The sequence below is a fragment of the Phocoena sinus genome, chromosome X (assembly GCF_008692025.1).
Source record: "Phocoena sinus isolate mPhoSin1 chromosome X, mPhoSin1.pri, whole genome shotgun sequence".
Lineage (NCBI taxonomy): Eukaryota > Metazoa > Chordata > Mammalia > Artiodactyla > Phocoenidae > Phocoena > Phocoena sinus.
Genome location: NC_045784.1, coordinates 100,304,370 through 100,321,417, shown reverse-complemented (window position 1 = coordinate 100,321,417; position 17,048 = coordinate 100,304,370). Strand labels below are relative to the sequence as shown.

General features: G+C 38.5%; 1 protein-coding gene across 3 annotated transcripts in view; it reads left to right on the top strand.

Moving 5' to 3' along the window:
- Positions 1 to 17,048, top strand: part of KLHL13 (kelch like family member 13) — a 191,937-nt gene that overhangs the window by 21,780 nt on the left and 153,109 nt on the right. The gene's annotated exons all lie outside the window — the stretch shown is intronic.

Genomic DNA, 17,048 nt, shown 5'->3' with positions numbered 1-17,048 from the left:
ACTACTTTTAAGTTGTTTTAGTACAACTACATTCTGATAACCTCTACACTCTCACTTAAACGTGAAAGATGTGAATTATAGAACTCCCTTTTAAATTCAGTCTGGTGTTATTGGTAAGTGTGTACAGTTCTTGAGTCTATTAGATCCAATTTTATTTTATTTTATTTTTTTAAATTTATTTTTTATTGAAGTCTAGTTGATTTACAATGTTGTATTAGTTTCTGGTATACAGCAAAGTGATTCAGTTATACACACACACTCACACACACACACACACACACACACACACACATATATATTATTAGATCCAATTTTAAATTCCACTGTATATTCATGTGGATACAAGTTGAGCTGCTGTAACAGAGACCCCCCAAATCCAGTGTGTTAAACAAGATATTTCTTTCTCACATAACAGTCCAAGTAGGCAGTTCAGGGTCAGATGGCAGCTGCTCAATTATCAGGTACCCAGGCTCCTTCTGTCTTGTTGCTCTGCCACCTTAACAAGCAGCTTCCATCTTGTGATCCTACATGGCTGCTCTAACTCAGTATTGCATTCTCATTTCAACAGAAGGGCTGGGAAAAGGGCCGGGAGAAAAGACACTCCTTCTATGTAAGAGTATATCTTGGCAGTTTCCTACATCACTTCTGCACAGGTCCCATTGGCCAGCCCTTAGTCATATGGTGTCACCTAGCTACAAGGGAGGCTGGAAAATGTGGTCCTTAGCTATGTGGCCATGTGCCCAGCTAAAATTATTATTACTGTATAAGAAGGGAAGCACAGATATTGGGGGACAACTAACAGTCTCTGCTGTACACTGTTTCTAACATCAAACTTGGATCTTTGGTCAATTTCATGACTTATCTGGAGATATTATTTCCATAGCATCGACTACCCATTTGCATAAGGACAAAAATCCAAATTTGTCAGAATTACATACAAGCCCATCTTAATTCTGACCCCTGCCTGTCCCTCTAGCTTCTCTTTCACCCTTCCTAACCTAAAGTTACATTCGAAATTGCGCTTCCTCCAGTTTGCCATGTTCTTTTATCGCCACACTTTTGTGCTTGGTACTCTCCCTGAAATGCTGACTGTTTGGTTCCATCAGGGTTCACTTTAGTTGTCGCCTGTCCTGGGAACATTTCCTTGAGCTTCCTCTACCTCACAGCCACTGCTAGCTGTTTCTTCCATGTATTTCTATAGTATTGTTTGTGCCTCTCTTTAGCAATCTTTATTGTAAATATAGTGCTTTGACTTCTCTGTGTCTCCGACTGGATTACGAGTTCCTTGAGGGCAGGGGCCAGGTCTGTCATCTCCATGTCAGAGCATGATACCTGTCCCTGATGTTTAATTAATATTGGTTGAATGAGAAAATGACTGAATGAATATTTAGCTTACTAATTATGGCTGCTTGATTCAGCTGGAAGCTCTTCCTAATTGCCATCTGGAAATTGCAATACTTAGAATATTTTCCAATAGCCATATAATAGGCATTGATAAAGTCAGATAGACAGCTCAAAATATTTATCAGATGACTACGATATACACGTTATAGGATGAGCAAGAAGTAGATGTATAAAATTTTAGACCCAGAAGGACCCCTAGGGATCATTTAATCCAGCCCTTCTAATTTTAAAAAGATATAAAATCTAATGGAGAGGGAGAAGTTAAATTACTTGATCAAGAGCCTCTGTATTCAAGGAACTTGCAATATCTTTGGATAGATGATATGTATAGACCTGTAAAAGGGAATTGAGAAAAAAAGTGCCAAATAGACACAGTGGGACTAATCAAGGTAGGTTCAATCAAGACTTAAGCTTTGAGGTGAGCCTTGAGGGCTGGTAAAGTTTTGCTATGAGAGGGCATTCCAGGTGAAGGGAATGTATAAGTAAGAGTTCAAAGATAAGGATGTACAGATGGCTGTTGGGATCTGTTCAGCTGATTGATATTTAGTCGTAAGAGAGAAGGCAGAAAAACGGAGCCAGAAAATGGAGAGGCTTAAATACTAGGCTGTGGAGGGAAACCACTGGCAGTTTTTCAGTAGGTGAGTGATATCATGAAAATGATTTTTCCATGTTTTATTTCACTGATAGGTGGACTGGGTTGAAGGCCAAAGTGGGTCATGAAACTGGCACGTTGTCTAGTATGCCAATTAAAAAATATGAACTTAATGGATTCTAATGTTTTTGCTCAAAGGTGAAAACATGATACACCATAGATTTCCATGATAATTAACATAACAATGTCAGTGTTTTTCTTAATGGAAAAAGTAAGCCCAAGCAGCAAGCTTGTAATATTAGTAATGTGTATGTATTAGTCATGACATACTGTAGATAATTGTATAAACTCTCACGTTACGCCAATAAACTGTAAAAATTCCTGAAGTAACTGAGAACATGGTAGCAGCTGCTGCATCAGGCCTTGCTATTTTGCCATTCAGGCAAAAATCATGAGGTGGCATGAACCCTCTCAATGCATTTGGGAGCCATTTTGTTCAAAAATGGCTTTTTATGAAGCTAAAATAGAATGTTGTATTTTGGTATAAAATATGGGCAAAGAGAGAACAGTAAGCAGAGATCTACACTAAATTAAACTTTATCTAAAAATGGGAAGCATTTGTATCATCAGGGATGAATATATTTCTTTAAGGGCAATAAAGAATATGGAAGGATACGGAAGGGATCTGTGAATGGCTTTAATTTACGGTTTTTAAAGTCTCCAAGTGTACAGCTTCAGAAACATATATTGAATACTTGTTTTTAAAGGACCATTATAAGAATAGTTTGCATTATGATCATTTATCTTTCTCTTAAGAGTTGCAGGGAAATTTCCAGTTAAATGAAGTTTCACTTAAGTTGTGTTCATTGGAGCCTCGTATATTTGTGAAACATTTAAGGAAGTCTACCCCAAAAATATTTGTTTCAGATGGTGTACAACTAAAGGTGTCAATGCCTTTCCTGTAATATTTTTGTACTTCAACATAATTTAAAGTTAACTTTATGTTGGCTTTTGAAAATTAAGAGCATTTTAACAAATAAAAAAGTGTAATTTTTCTGTGGATGTTTTCCCCTTACTCTCTTAGAAAATCTGGTAATCTTTAGCCTATCAGAAACTTCTTATGCCTGTATAACATGAAAATCTATAACAGCTACTTTTCAGCATCTTACACCATTGTAAGCCTTATTGTCATAATCTTGTAGGGAAGTCATGCTATTGAACATTACCTTTAAGACATAAAATCAGTTCTTATGATTTCCTAGCTATAATCTATTGAAAAACATTTATTTCTTTGAGTTTCTGATTGAAATCCTAATTGAAATACTTAAAATCATTAGCAGTGTGTGATTTAATAGGAAGCATTCACTAGACATCGGCACACATCCCTTCTATCTATTACATAACATAGTACTTGAACATTGTGGACTTAATAGTATAGTAGTGGTTAACAGTGTTAAGGCTCTAAGCCTGGCTTAAAATCAGACTCTGCCACTTGCTATCTGTGTGTAATTAAGCAAGGTACTTACTTTCATTGAGTCATGGTTGCCTCATCTCAAATGGAAAAAGCAAGGGATTTTATAGGAATTAAATAAAATAACATATGTGAGTGTTTAGCACGGTACCTAGAATATCGCAAGATTCAATGAACGCTGAGTGTTGTTATTTTATATAGTGTCATTTGATTTTCAAAAGAACTTTGGCTGTTAGTTTCAATTTATTTTTCCAGCTATTTTATTTAAAGCAAACCTCTCCAGAAGAAGAAATATCAAAAGAATAAGGTAAATGACAACATCAGCAGTTTAATAGTTATCAAGTAATAGGCGGCATTTTTAGCAGGTAAATTACTTGTTATTGTTGTCAATTATTTGGAAAAATAACCATCAGACTATGAATGACTTTGCCTTTGACTCTCATTGATAGGCTTTGTTTTAAATTACCTCAGTAATAGGAAATAGCTTGGTTTTGATGAGACTTTTAAAAAACTTTGAAATAATTACAGATCTGAGGGAACTTGCAAAGATATAGTACAGAGAGGTATCATGTACCCTTCACTCAGTTTTCCCCAACGTAACTGTAGTACATTATCAAAGCCCAGCAAGTGACATTGGTATAATGTATGCATATAGGTCTATACCATTTATCACATTATAGATTCATGTAACCACCTCTACATCAAGATATAGAACTATTCCATCACCACAAACGTAAATTAGACAACTCAAGAGAAGGAAGGAAAGAAAATCTATTGTATTTATCCATACTTTTCTTACCATGTTCTTTTCTTCTTTCTCACGTTACAAGATTCCTTCTTTTATCATTTCCTTTCAGTTTAGAGGCCTTCCTTTTGCCATTCTTTTAGAGTAGGTCTGCTGGCAACCAATTCTTAGTTTTCCTCATCTGAGAATGTCTTAATTTCTCCTTCATTCCTGAAGGATATTTTCACTGGACATAGGATTCTGGGTTGACAGTTCTTTCTTTCAGCACTTGGAAAATCTTGTGTGCCCCTGCGTTATGGCCTAAATGGCTTCTGATGAAAAATCTGCTGTCCTGTGAATTATTTTCCCCTATAGGTAAGGTGTCATTTCTCTGTCTCTGATTTCTTCCTTTGTCAAAAGTTTGACTATGACATATGTTAGATTAGATTTCTTCAGATTTATCCTGTTTGGGGTTCACACAGCCTCTTGAAGTTGTAGCTTTATTTCTTTTTTCTTTTTTTTTTTTTTTGCAGTACGCAGGCCTCTCACTGTTGTGGCCTCTCCCGTTGCGGAGCACAGGCTCCGTACGCGCAGGCTCAGCGGCCATGGCTCACGGGCCCAGCTGCTTTGCGGCATGTGGGATCTTCCCAGACCGCGGCACGAACCCGGTCCCCCGCATTGGCGGGCGGACTCTCAACCACTGCGCCACCAGGGAAGCCCCATAACTTTATTTCTTTTGCCAAATTTGGGAAGTTCTTGACCATTATTTCTTTGAGTATTTTTTAGTCACACCCCCTTTTTCTCTCCTCCTGGGACCCTGAGGACATGAATGTGAGATCTCCTGTTATAGTCCCTCAAGTCCTTGATTGCTCTGTTCATTTTTTGCTTGGTTTTCTCTCTCTGTTGTTCAGGTTGGACATTTTTCTATCTTTGAGTTCACTGATTGTTTCCTCTGTCCCTTCTATTCTACTGATGAGCCTATCTGTGGAGTGAGTATTTTATTTTGGTTATTGTATTTTTCAGTTTCAAAAGTTACATTTGGGACTTCCCTGGTGGCGCAGTGGTTGAGAGTCCGCCTGCCGATACAGGGGACACGGGTTCGTGCCCCGGTCCGGGAAGATCCCATATGCTGTGGAGCGGCTGGGCCCGTGAGCCATGGCCGCTGAGCCTGCGCTTCCGGAGCCTGTGCTCCGCAACGGGAGATGCCACAACAGTGAGAGGCCTGCATACTGCAAAAAAAAAAAAGTTCTATTTGGTTCTTTATATCTTCTGTTTCTTTACTGAGTCTTTTATTTCTTTGCTGAGGCTGTCTAGTTTTTCATTTGTTTCAAGCATGTTCATAATTGCTCCTTTCAGCATTTTTATGATGCCTGCTTTAAAATCTTTGTCAGCGCTTCCCTGGTGGCACAGTGGTTAAGAATCCAACTGCCAATGCAGGGGACACAGGTTTGAGCCCTGGTCTGGGAAGATCCCACATGCCACGGAGCAACTAAGGCCATGCGCCACAACTACTGAGCCTGCGCTCTAGAGCCCGTGAGCCACAACTACTGAAGCCCGTGCACCTAGAGCCTGTGCTCTGCAAACTAGAGAAGCCACCACAATGAGAAGCCCATGCACCGCAACGAAGAGTAACCCCCGCTTGCCGCAATTAGAGAAAGCCCACCCACCAAAAATAAGTAAATTAATTAATTCAAAAAATAAATTTAAAAAAATCTTTGTCAGATAATTTTAACATCTCTGTCATCTTGATGTTGACTTCTATTGATTTCTTTGTCACGCACCTTGAGCCTTTCTGATTGTTGGTATGACAAGTGATTCTTTTTTGATGAAGACCTGGACATTTTGGGCATTATGTCATGAGATTTTGGATCTTATTGAAACTTTTTATTTTAGCTGGCTTCTTCTGACTCCACTCTGTCAGGGGTTGAGAGGATGCTGCCTCATTACTGCCAGGTGGGTGTAGTTGACCAGGTTCCCCAGTTGATCTCTGTTGACACTTGATGGGGTGGTTCCTCATTACTGATGGGTGATGGTGGGAATACTGGTTCCCCACTAGACCTCCAGTGATACCTCCCTGACTGAGAGGGGTAGGAATGCCTTGGTATTGCTCCCTACATGGCTTCCATTGACACCATGAAAGGGGATGGCCATATTACCACTGGGCAGTGGTGAAAGTCCTCCTCTGACACCACGCCAGCCGGGAGGGAGAGGTGTGCCTCATTGCAACCGGGTGAGGGTGCAAGTTTAGGCTCCCTTAAGCCTTTGGTGATATGGGTATAGTCACATTGTTTTCTGTGGTGTTTGGCTGAAGTAGAGTGGTTATTGGCTATAAGTGTTCTGTACTGCTGAGCTGCCCCTTTCCTGATCCCTTGGCTAGAGAGAGCAGGCCTTTCTTAGGGCTTCTTTATTCTCTGAGCTCATTCTCATTTTGAGGTTGCCAGTTTCTTCAGCTTCATGTCTGGAATATATGAGGTCAAAAGAAAACTCAGGGAACTCACCACTGTGTTGTTCCTTTAGTCTTGAGATCCCTAGCCAGTTTGCCTCTTCTCTCCACCTTTTAGAGTTTTCTTGTATTTGTTTTATATATAATGTCCATATATAATGTTTTATATATAATGGTTTTTAGCTGTGCTTTGAAGGAGTAATAGGGAAAAGCACATGTACTTTATCATTCCAGCAGCAGAAGTTTGACTTATTTTTGGCCTTTCTGAATTCTTGTTAGTTATTAAGGTTTAATTACATCTCAAAACTTGAAACTGGGGACTTAGCATAACAGAATTTGGAGGGCTTTTTATGCCACCTTTGCTACTTTGGTAGTAATATTACATAAAGGTATCTTTATATAGGCAAAATCTCTTTAGTTTGTAAGGCAAAGTGCTAAGTCTAAGAAACATTTACCACACAGACAAAAATCTGTTATACCTTTAAGAATTTACTTACATTAAAAAAAAAAACAGTTTGAGAGAAGGGCAGTAAAAGTGGAGGGATGTATAGATGACATAGATTTCACAGAGAATAAAATCTTGGAGTCAGGATGCAGGACTCAGTGTTATACTGAATTAAGTAATGTGATTATAATGCTTAAGTAGTGATTAAACTTGCATGTTATTGCAGCATCAGTTAAGTAGCAAGCACATAGCTCTTGTTAAAATCCTTTGGAGACGTATAATGTCGGCACACATTGTTTTACATGCCTTAAAACAATAAATATAGATTTGATTGATTCAAAGGCGTTCTGCCTTAACAGTAAATTTTCTCAGTACTTTAGTGTCTTACTGTGATTTTACTTTATCTTTTCTGTTGTATTCCTCTTAAGGGAGCTAGAGAGCATGGCTTGAAAATAATAGCAGGAGCAAAGCTTCCCTTCCTGCTCAGTTGAGATCCACTGATAAAGGTGTAGAAAGGTCCATTGATGGCAACAGAGATAAAATTTAACTTCGGATACTAAAGTATTCAGAGTTGAATGTGACCATATATATCAACCCTTTCAGTTTGGAGAAGAAACTGAAGCCTAGAGATGTTGAGAGACACAAGAAAGGTAACAAATTACTTAGAATGAACTGGGGCTTGAACTTGGATTCCCTGATCCTGGGGCCACTGTGTTTTCCATCGGACCTGGAGGCTGCCCTTGGAGAGTCTAGTGGGGGAGATGGCAAGGGCATCTGAGGGCCGGATGAGTTCCCCAGGGTCCGGATTTAAGAAAATATGCATCAGTTTAATACTGTCTTGGAATTCATGAGATGGAAGCATAGGTCAAAACTGTTTGGAGAAAATTGGAAGTATAGTTTTATCTAGCCTCATCTCTGAGACGTGTAGCTGATAGGGTCTTGGTGCTCTGGCTGGGTGTCAGGGCTGTGCCTCTAAGGTGGGAGAGCTGAGTTCAGGACATTGGTCTGCCAGAGACCTCCCAGCTCCATGTAATATCAAATGATGAAAGCTCTCCCAGAGATCTCCATCTCAAGGCTAAGACCCAGCTCCACTCAATGACCAGCAAGCTACAGTGCTGGACACCCTATGCCAAACAACTAGCAAGACAGGAACACAACCACACCCATTAGCAGAGAGGCTGCCTAAAATCATAATAAGGTCACAGACACCCCAAAACACACCACTGATGCGGTCCTGCCCACCAGAAAGACAAGATCCAGCCTCACCCACCAGAACACAGGCACTAGTCCCCTCCACCAGGAAGCCTATACACCCCACTGAACCAACCTTACCCACTGGGGGCAGACACCAAAACCAACGGGAACTACAAACCTGCAGCCTGCAAAAAGGAGACCCCAAACACAGTAAGTTAAACAAAATGAGAAGACAGAGAAACACACAGCAGATGAAGGAGCAAGGTAAAAACCCACCAGACCAAACACATGAAGAGGAAATAGGCAGTATACCTGAAAAAGAATTCAGAGTAACGATAGTAAAGATGATACAAAATCTTGGAAATAGAATGGAGAAAATACAAGAAATGTTTAACAAGGATCTAGAAGAACTAAAGAGCAAACAAACAATGAAGAACAACACAATAAATGAAATTAAAAATTCTCTAGAAGGAATCAATAGCAGAATAACTGAGGCAGAAGAACGGATAAGTGACCTGGAAGATAAAATAGTGCAAATAACTATCACAGAGCAGAATAAAGGAAAAAGAATGAAAAGAATTGAGGACAGTCTCAGAGACCTCTGGGACAACATTAAATGCACCAACATTCAAATTATAGGGGTCCCAGAAGAAGAAGAGAAAAAGAAAGGGACTGAGAAAATATTTGAAGAGATTATAGTTGAAAACTTCCCTAATATGGGAAAGGAAATAGTCAATCAAGCCCAGGAAGCACAAAGAGTCCAATACAGGATAAAAGCAAGGAGAAACACACCAAGACACATACTAATCAAAGTATCAAAAATTAAATACAAAGAAAAAAAATTAAAAGCAGCAAGGGAAAAGCAACAAATAACATACAAAGGAATCCCCATACGGTTAACAGCTGATCTTTCAGGAGAAACTCTGCAAGCCAGAAGGGAGTGGCAAGATATATTTAAAGTGATGGAAGGGAAAAACCTACAACCAAGATTACCCAGCAAGGATCTCATTCAGATTTGACGGAGAAATTAAAACCTTTACAGACAAAAAAAGCTAAGAGAATTCAGCACCACTAAACCAGCTTTACAACAAATTCTAAAGGAACTTCTCTAGGCAGGAAACACAAGAGAAGGAAAAGACCTACAATAGCAAACCCAAAACAATTAAGACAATGGTAATAGAAGCATACATATCGATAATTACCTTAAACGTAAATGGATTAAATGCTCCTACCAAAAGGCATAGATTGGCTGAATGGATATAAAAACAAGACCCGTATATATGCTGTCCACAAGAGACCCACTTCAGACCTAGGGATGCATACAGACTGAAAGTGAGGGGATGGAAAAAGATATTCCATGCAAATGGAAATTAAAAAAAAGCTGGAGTAACAATTCTCATATCAGACAAAATGACTTTAAAATAAAGATTATTATAAGGGACAAAGAAAGACAGTACATAATGATCAAGGGATCAATCCAAGAAGAAGATATAACAATTGTAAATATTTATGCACCCAACATAGGAGCAACCTCAGTACAGAAGGCAAATGCTAATAGCTGTAAAAGGGGAAATTGACAGTAACACAAACATAGTGGGGGACTTTAACACCCCACTTTCACCAATGGACGGATCATCCAAAATGAAAATAAATAAGGAAACACAAACTTTAAATGATACATTAAACAGGGTAGACTTGATTGATATCTGTAGGACATTCCATCCAAAAACAACAGAATACACTTTCTTCTCAAGTGCTCATGGAACATTCTCCAGGATAGATCATATCTTGGGTCACAAATCAAGCCTTGGTAAATTTAAGAAAATTGAAATTGTATCAAGTATCTTTTCTGACCACAATGCTATGAGACTAGATATCCATTACAGGAAAAAATCTGTAAAAAGTACAAACACATGGCGGCTACACAATACACTACTTAATAACCAAGAGGTCACTGAAGAAATCAAAGAGGAAATCAAAAATTACCTAGAAACAAATGACAATGAAAACGTGATGACCCAAAACCTATGGGATACAACAAAAGCAGTTCTAAGAGGGAAGTTTATAGCAATACAATCCTGCTTCAAGAAACAAGGAACATCTCAAATAAACAACTTAACCTTACACCTAAAGCAATTAGAGAAAGAAGAACAAAAAGCCCCCAAAGTTAGCAGAAGGAAAGAAATCATAAAGATCAGATCAGAAATAAATGAAAAAGAAATGAAGGAAACAGTAGCAAAGATCAATAAAACTAAAAGATGGTTCTTTGAGAAGATAAACAAAATTGATAAACGATTAGCCAGGCTCATCAAGAAAAATAGGGAGAAGACTCAAATCAGTAGAATTAGAAATGAAAAAGAAGAAGTAACAACTGACAATGCAGGACTACAAAGGATCATGAGAGATTACTACAAGCAACTCTATGCCAATAAAATGGACAACCTGGAAGAAATGGACAAATTCTTAGAAAAGCACAAACTTGCAAGACTGAACCAGGAAGAAATAGAAAATATGAACAGACCAATCACAAGCACTGAAATTGAGACTGTCATTAAAAATCTTCCAACAACCAAAAGCCCAGGACCAGATGGCTTCACAGGTGAATTCTATCAAACATTTAGAGAAGAGCTAACACCTATCCTTCTCAAACTCTTCTGAAATACAGCAGAGGGAAGAACACTCCCAAACGCATTCTATGAGGCCACCGTCACCCTGATACGAAAACCAGACAAAGATGTCACAAAGAAAACTACAGGCCAATATAACTGATGAACATAGATGCAAAAATCCTCAGCAAAGTACTAGCAAACAGAATCCAACAACACATTTAAAGGATCATCCCAGGACTGCAAGGATTCTTCAATATACGCAAATCAGTCACTGTGATAAGCCATATTAACAAATTGAGGGAGAAAACCATATGATCATCTCAATAGATGCAGAAAAAGCTTTCAACAAAATTCGACACCCATTTATGATAAAAACACTCCAGAAATTAGAAATAGTGGGAACTTTCCTCAACATAATAAAGGCCATATATGACAAACCCACAGCCAACATCGTTCTCAGTGGTGAAAAACTGAAACCATTTTCTCTAAGATCAGGAACAAGGCAAGGTTGTCCACTCTCACCACTATTATTCAACATAGTTTTGGAAGTTTTAGCCACAGCAATCAAAGAAGAAAAAGAAATAAAAGGAATCCAAATCGGAAAAGAAGTAAAGCTGTCACTGTTTGCAGATGACGTGATACTATACATAGAGAATCCTAAAGATGCTACCAGAAAACTCCTAGAGCTAATCAATGAATGTGGTAAAGTTTCAGAATACAAAATTAATGCACAGAAATCTCTTGCATTCCTATACACTAATGATTAAAAATGTGAAAGAGAAATTAAGGAAATATTCCCATTTACCATTGCAACAAAAAGAATAAAATAGGAATAAACCTAAGGAGTCAAAAGACCTGTATGCTGAAATCTATAAGACACTGATGAAAGAAATTAAAGATGATACAAATAGATGGAGAGATATACCATGTTCTTGGATTGGAAGAGTCAACATTGTGAAAATGACTCTACTACCCAAAGCAATCTACAGATTCAGTGCAATCCCTATCAAACTACCAATGGCATTTTTCACAGAATTAGAACAAAAAATTTCACCATTTGTATGGAAACACAAAAGACCCTGAATAGCCAAAGCAATCTTGAGAAAGAAAAATGGAGCTGGAGGAATCAGGCTCCCAGACTTCAGACTATACTACAAAGCTACAGTCATCAAGACAGTATGGTTCTGGCACAAAAAACAAAGTATAGATGAATGGAACAGGGTAGAAAGCCCAGAGATAAACCCACGCACATATGGCCACCTTATTTTTGACAAAGGAGGCAAGAATATACAATGGAGAAAAGACAGTCACTTCAATAAGTGGTGCTGGGAAAACTGGAGAGCTACATGTAAAAGAATGAAGTTAGAACACTCCCTAACACCATACACAAAAATGAACTCAAAATGGATTAAAGATCTAAATGTAAGGCCAGACACTATAAAACTCTTAGAGGAAAACATAGGAAGAACACTCTATGACATAAATCACAGCAAGATTCTTTTTGACCCACCTCCTAGAGAAATGGAAATAAAAACAAAAATAAACAAATGGGAGCTAATGAAACTTAGAAGCTTTTGCACAGCAAAGGAAACCATAAACAAGACGAAAAGACAACCCTCAGAATGGGTGAAAATTTTTGCACATGAAGCAACTGACAAAGGATTAATCTCCAAAATTTACAAGCAGCTCATGCAGCTCAATATCAAAAAAACAAACAACCCAATCCAAAAATGGGCAGAAAACCTTAATAGACATTTCTCTGAAGAAGATATACAGATTGCCAACAAACACATGAAAGAATGCTCAACATCACTAATCATTTGAGAAATGCGAATCAAAACTACAATGAGGTATCACCTCACATCAGGCAGAATGGCCATCATCAAAAAATCTACAAACAGTAAATGCTGGAGAGGGTGTGGAGAAAAGGGAACCCTCTTGCACTGTTGGTGGGAATGTATATTGATACAGCCACTATGGAGAACAGTATGGAGGTTCCTTAAAAAACTAAAAGTAGAACTACCATACGACCCAACAACCCCACTACTGGGCATATACCCTGAGAACACCGTAATTCAAAAAGAGTCATGGACCACAATATTCATTGCAGCTCTATTTACAATAGCCAGGACATGGAAGCAACCTAAGTGTCCAATGACAGATGAATGGATAATGATGTGGTACATACATGCAATGGAATAGTACTCAGCCATAAAAAGGAACGAAATTGAGTTATTTGTAGTGAGGTGGATGGATGTAGAGACTGTCATACAGAGTGAAGCAAGTCAGTAAGAGAAGAATAAATACTGTATGCTAACACATATATATGGAGTAAAAAAAAAAAGTTTCTTTAGAACCTAGAGGCGGGACAGGAATAAAGAATGGACTTGACGACACGGGGAGGGGGAAGGGTAAGCTGGGAAAAAGTAAGAGAGTGGCATGGACTTATATACACTACCAAATGTAAAATAGCTAGTGGGAAGCAGCCGCGTAGCACAGGGAGAGCAGCTTGGTGCTTTGTGACCACCTAGAGGGGTGGGATAGGGAGGGTGGGAGGGAGACGCAAGAGGGCAGAGATATGGGGATATATGTATATGTATAGCTGATTCACTTTGTTATAAAGCAGAAACTAACACCATTGTAAAGCAATTATACTCCAATAAAGATGTTAAAAAAAAGTATGTGTAATTTTTCATTTTGATTTATATATTGCTTCATTGACCCCAAAGAGATTTCATCAGTTTATGATTTCATCAGTATCTGTTTCTTGATAACCTTTCTTGTTATGTTTTTAATCTCTGCAACATTTGTAATGTTCACTTTTATTCCGAACATGTTCATGTTATCTCACTCTTTTTGCCAGAAGTTTGTCACTATTATTTGGCTAAAAAACCCCACAACCCAACAAATCAGCTTTCAATTTTCTGGATCTTCTGTTGTTTTGTTTTCCTTTGACCGTATATGTTGTTTAGAAGTTTTTCTTAATATTCAAGTAGATATTCTTGGTTATCACTTATTACTGATTTTTAGCATAATTACATGTTGATTAGAGAATATACTCTGATTTCAGTCCTTTGAGTATTTGCTGAGACATACTTTATAGCCCAGTTCGTGGTCTAGTTTTGAAAATGTTGTGTCTGTGGTCGTGAAAAGGTGTTCTCGCCATTTGCTGAAATAATGTTCTATGTATGCCCAATAAATTAAACTTGATAATTTTATTCAAATTATGTATAACCTTACTAGGTTATTTTTGTCTGCTTGTTCTGCCAGTTACTGAGAGAGATGGTTTAAAATATTCCATTGTAATAGGTGAATTTTTCAGTTTCCTACTGCTATTCAGTTAGTTTTGCTTTATATATCTTCAGGCTATGTATTAAGTGCATAAAAGTTTAGGATTGTTTTACTTTCCTGGTGAATTGAAACTTTTATCATGATGTGGTCAGAAGGAGAAGAAACCTCTATTTACTCTGCTTCTTCTTTCTCTTTTCTCCCGTAATAGCATCCTCCCCTCACACACCTGGCTGTGAAAATGACAGTAGATTGAGTGGAAGTTCAACCCCATCTGTTGGGGGTAGTAACCACAGTATTTGCAATTCCCCAAATGCCTCTAACCATAAGAAAGTCTTAAAAGAATGGAGGAAGTAATTCTGAAAGTTGGGGGAAGGGGTGTTTGGAAAACAATGGTCATGGCTTCCTAACTATCAATATTAAGTTGGCTGCTCAGACAGTGTGTCCACCTTCCCTATATAATTTTTACTCCCTTCTGCCAGCCATCACTGCCTGTTCCTCATTCTTGCTGATAATTTTCATATTTGCCTGTTTCTGTGCCACCCCATTGTGTATCTGTCAGGGAGGTCACTGTAGATCAAATCATATAGTTTCAAAGTCACAAGGGAACTTACAAGATGTTTTAAGTTGTCCCTTCCCACCCTCAGTACACTTTATAGATAAGGAAATGGAGTTCCTGATAGGTGAAGTAACTTTTTCAGCATTATACCTTTTAGCAGAGTAGAGATTAGAAACAAAACCACCTTTCTGCAGCGCCCCCCCACCGGTCCTATATTTCCTGATTTTTTTCACTTGAGGTTCTCATTAAAGTCACAGACCTGGCAATCTGCTGAATTACTGGAATGTTCTACCTATATAAACTGCTACAAGCTGTTTCTTCTTTGGACTTTCTTTGATGCAAAAGGACACTATGACCTTAGCTGAAATGTTGGTTCTACCTAAAGGTTTGTTTGTGGAGTGAAATCTCAACCATAAATCTGTCAGCTCTTTTCAGTTTAGCCACCCTTGTAGGTTGAGAAAAAACTGGTTCGCAAAGGATCCAGAACCTCTTCAAATGCATATTTATGAGTCTGACCTGGCATCAGGTGTTCATACGTAGTTCACTCAGTGAAATAAATTGGCTGGCATCGTTCTGCTGTAACAGTTCCACTGTATTGTTCTTAATAAGTTGCTTTTTCTTCACTTATCATGCAGACTGCCAGGATATTGTCCATGGATGTTCTACTCCTTTGGTTTATGCTAGTGTTTGGTATATGGACTCATTGGGGCTGATGGCCTTACCATTATGGTAAGTGTACTTCAAGCAGGCCATTGAATATACGACCATGGCAGACATTTTCCACTGGTGATCTTTTAAGAACTTATCATCAATTTGTAAACTCCATGTAAAAGCTTTGTGCCCATAATTATTATATATGTATGAAGACTGGATTGTAGTAAATTCATTTTTATTCACCCACTTGCCTCCGCCAACTCTCAGCATAAAAGTTTGGTAAGATATACTTGGGTTTGTGTGGCTGGTTCTCTTTCTTTCCTTTCTGCTCCCCTGCCCTACCACGTATACTTTTAATTTTCTCTATCTAAGCTTCCCCTTCCCTTCTAGAGAGCCTCTCCATGTATTGAGAGTTATTGATGCAATGCGCTACACATACGAACAGTATGGGAGAAGATAATGCTTTGAGAACTACTGGTCCCTTCCGTTGGATTGGTGAACTGTTTAGATGGTGTATGTAGTTTATTGTTTCAGTGTCTCAGATCCTTGCTTTTCTCCCAAGCACAGTACACTCTAGTTGATGTGTTTGTGTCCTTAAAGCTTCTCAGAGGCGATAAAGACTGATTTTAGACTTTATTAGACAATGTGTAGGAGTTAACTAGGCAAAGTGGGGGAAGGAGGGCTCATTCTGGGCTGAGGGAGCCATATAAGGGAGATAAAACATGAACTAGGGCAAGGAACTCAGTTTGTGTGCTGGGGGTGAAGAGTGATGAGAATTCGCAAGTGACCAGGTCCTCACTGAAAGGCTTATATATAACTCCAAAGAGTTTAGATTTTATACTTGAAGACAGTGGAGAGCCACTGAAGTATTGTTTAGCAGAAAAGTGCCTTTCAGAATGGCCTTTTAGCAATATTACTGAGGCTACCATTTGTGGAAAGAATTGAAGGAAGGGAAGCCCAGAGATTAGATTAGTTAGAAAGCCGATACTGTAATCTAAGCTATAGATAAGTGTCAAATCTAAGGTCTAATAGAATAAAGATGGAGGAGGAGGGATGGATTTAAAAGCCATCTGAAGGCTTCACAACTTGAATGCATGAAGGAATGAGAAAGTGGGAAGGAATAAAGGCTGCAGCCCAGATTTCTGGCTTGTACTTGCTTGGCAGAAGATATGCCATTCCTAGTGCCAGAGAATACAAAGCGGGGGGCGTGGATCAAATCATGTCGATCGGATGAGGAGTTAAATTCTAAACATGTTAAAATCAAGGCACTTTTGTGCCATCCAAGTTACCTAGTAGACAGTTGGATATGTGGCTCTGGCTCTCAGAAGAGGTCTTGTATTAAAAAAAAATACAATAATTTCATATTATGTGTTTTATACCACAATACAAAATAATTAAAAAATAAAACCAAAGTTTTAAAAAACTTATTTCAGAAGTCATCAGCAAACAGGTGCTTCTTGAAGCCAAGGGGATGCATGAGATTGATTGCCTAAGGAGGGTATATAAAGGGAGAAGGGCAGAAATATGAGACCAGATTAACGGAACCACCAACATTGTAGATAGAACTGGGCAGAGGAAGTGGAGATCTAAGACAGTGGCGTGAGGAAAACCAGAAGATGAAGAGTGAGTGGACTTAGGAAGAAAGAGTTGTTTAGAGTGGTCTTC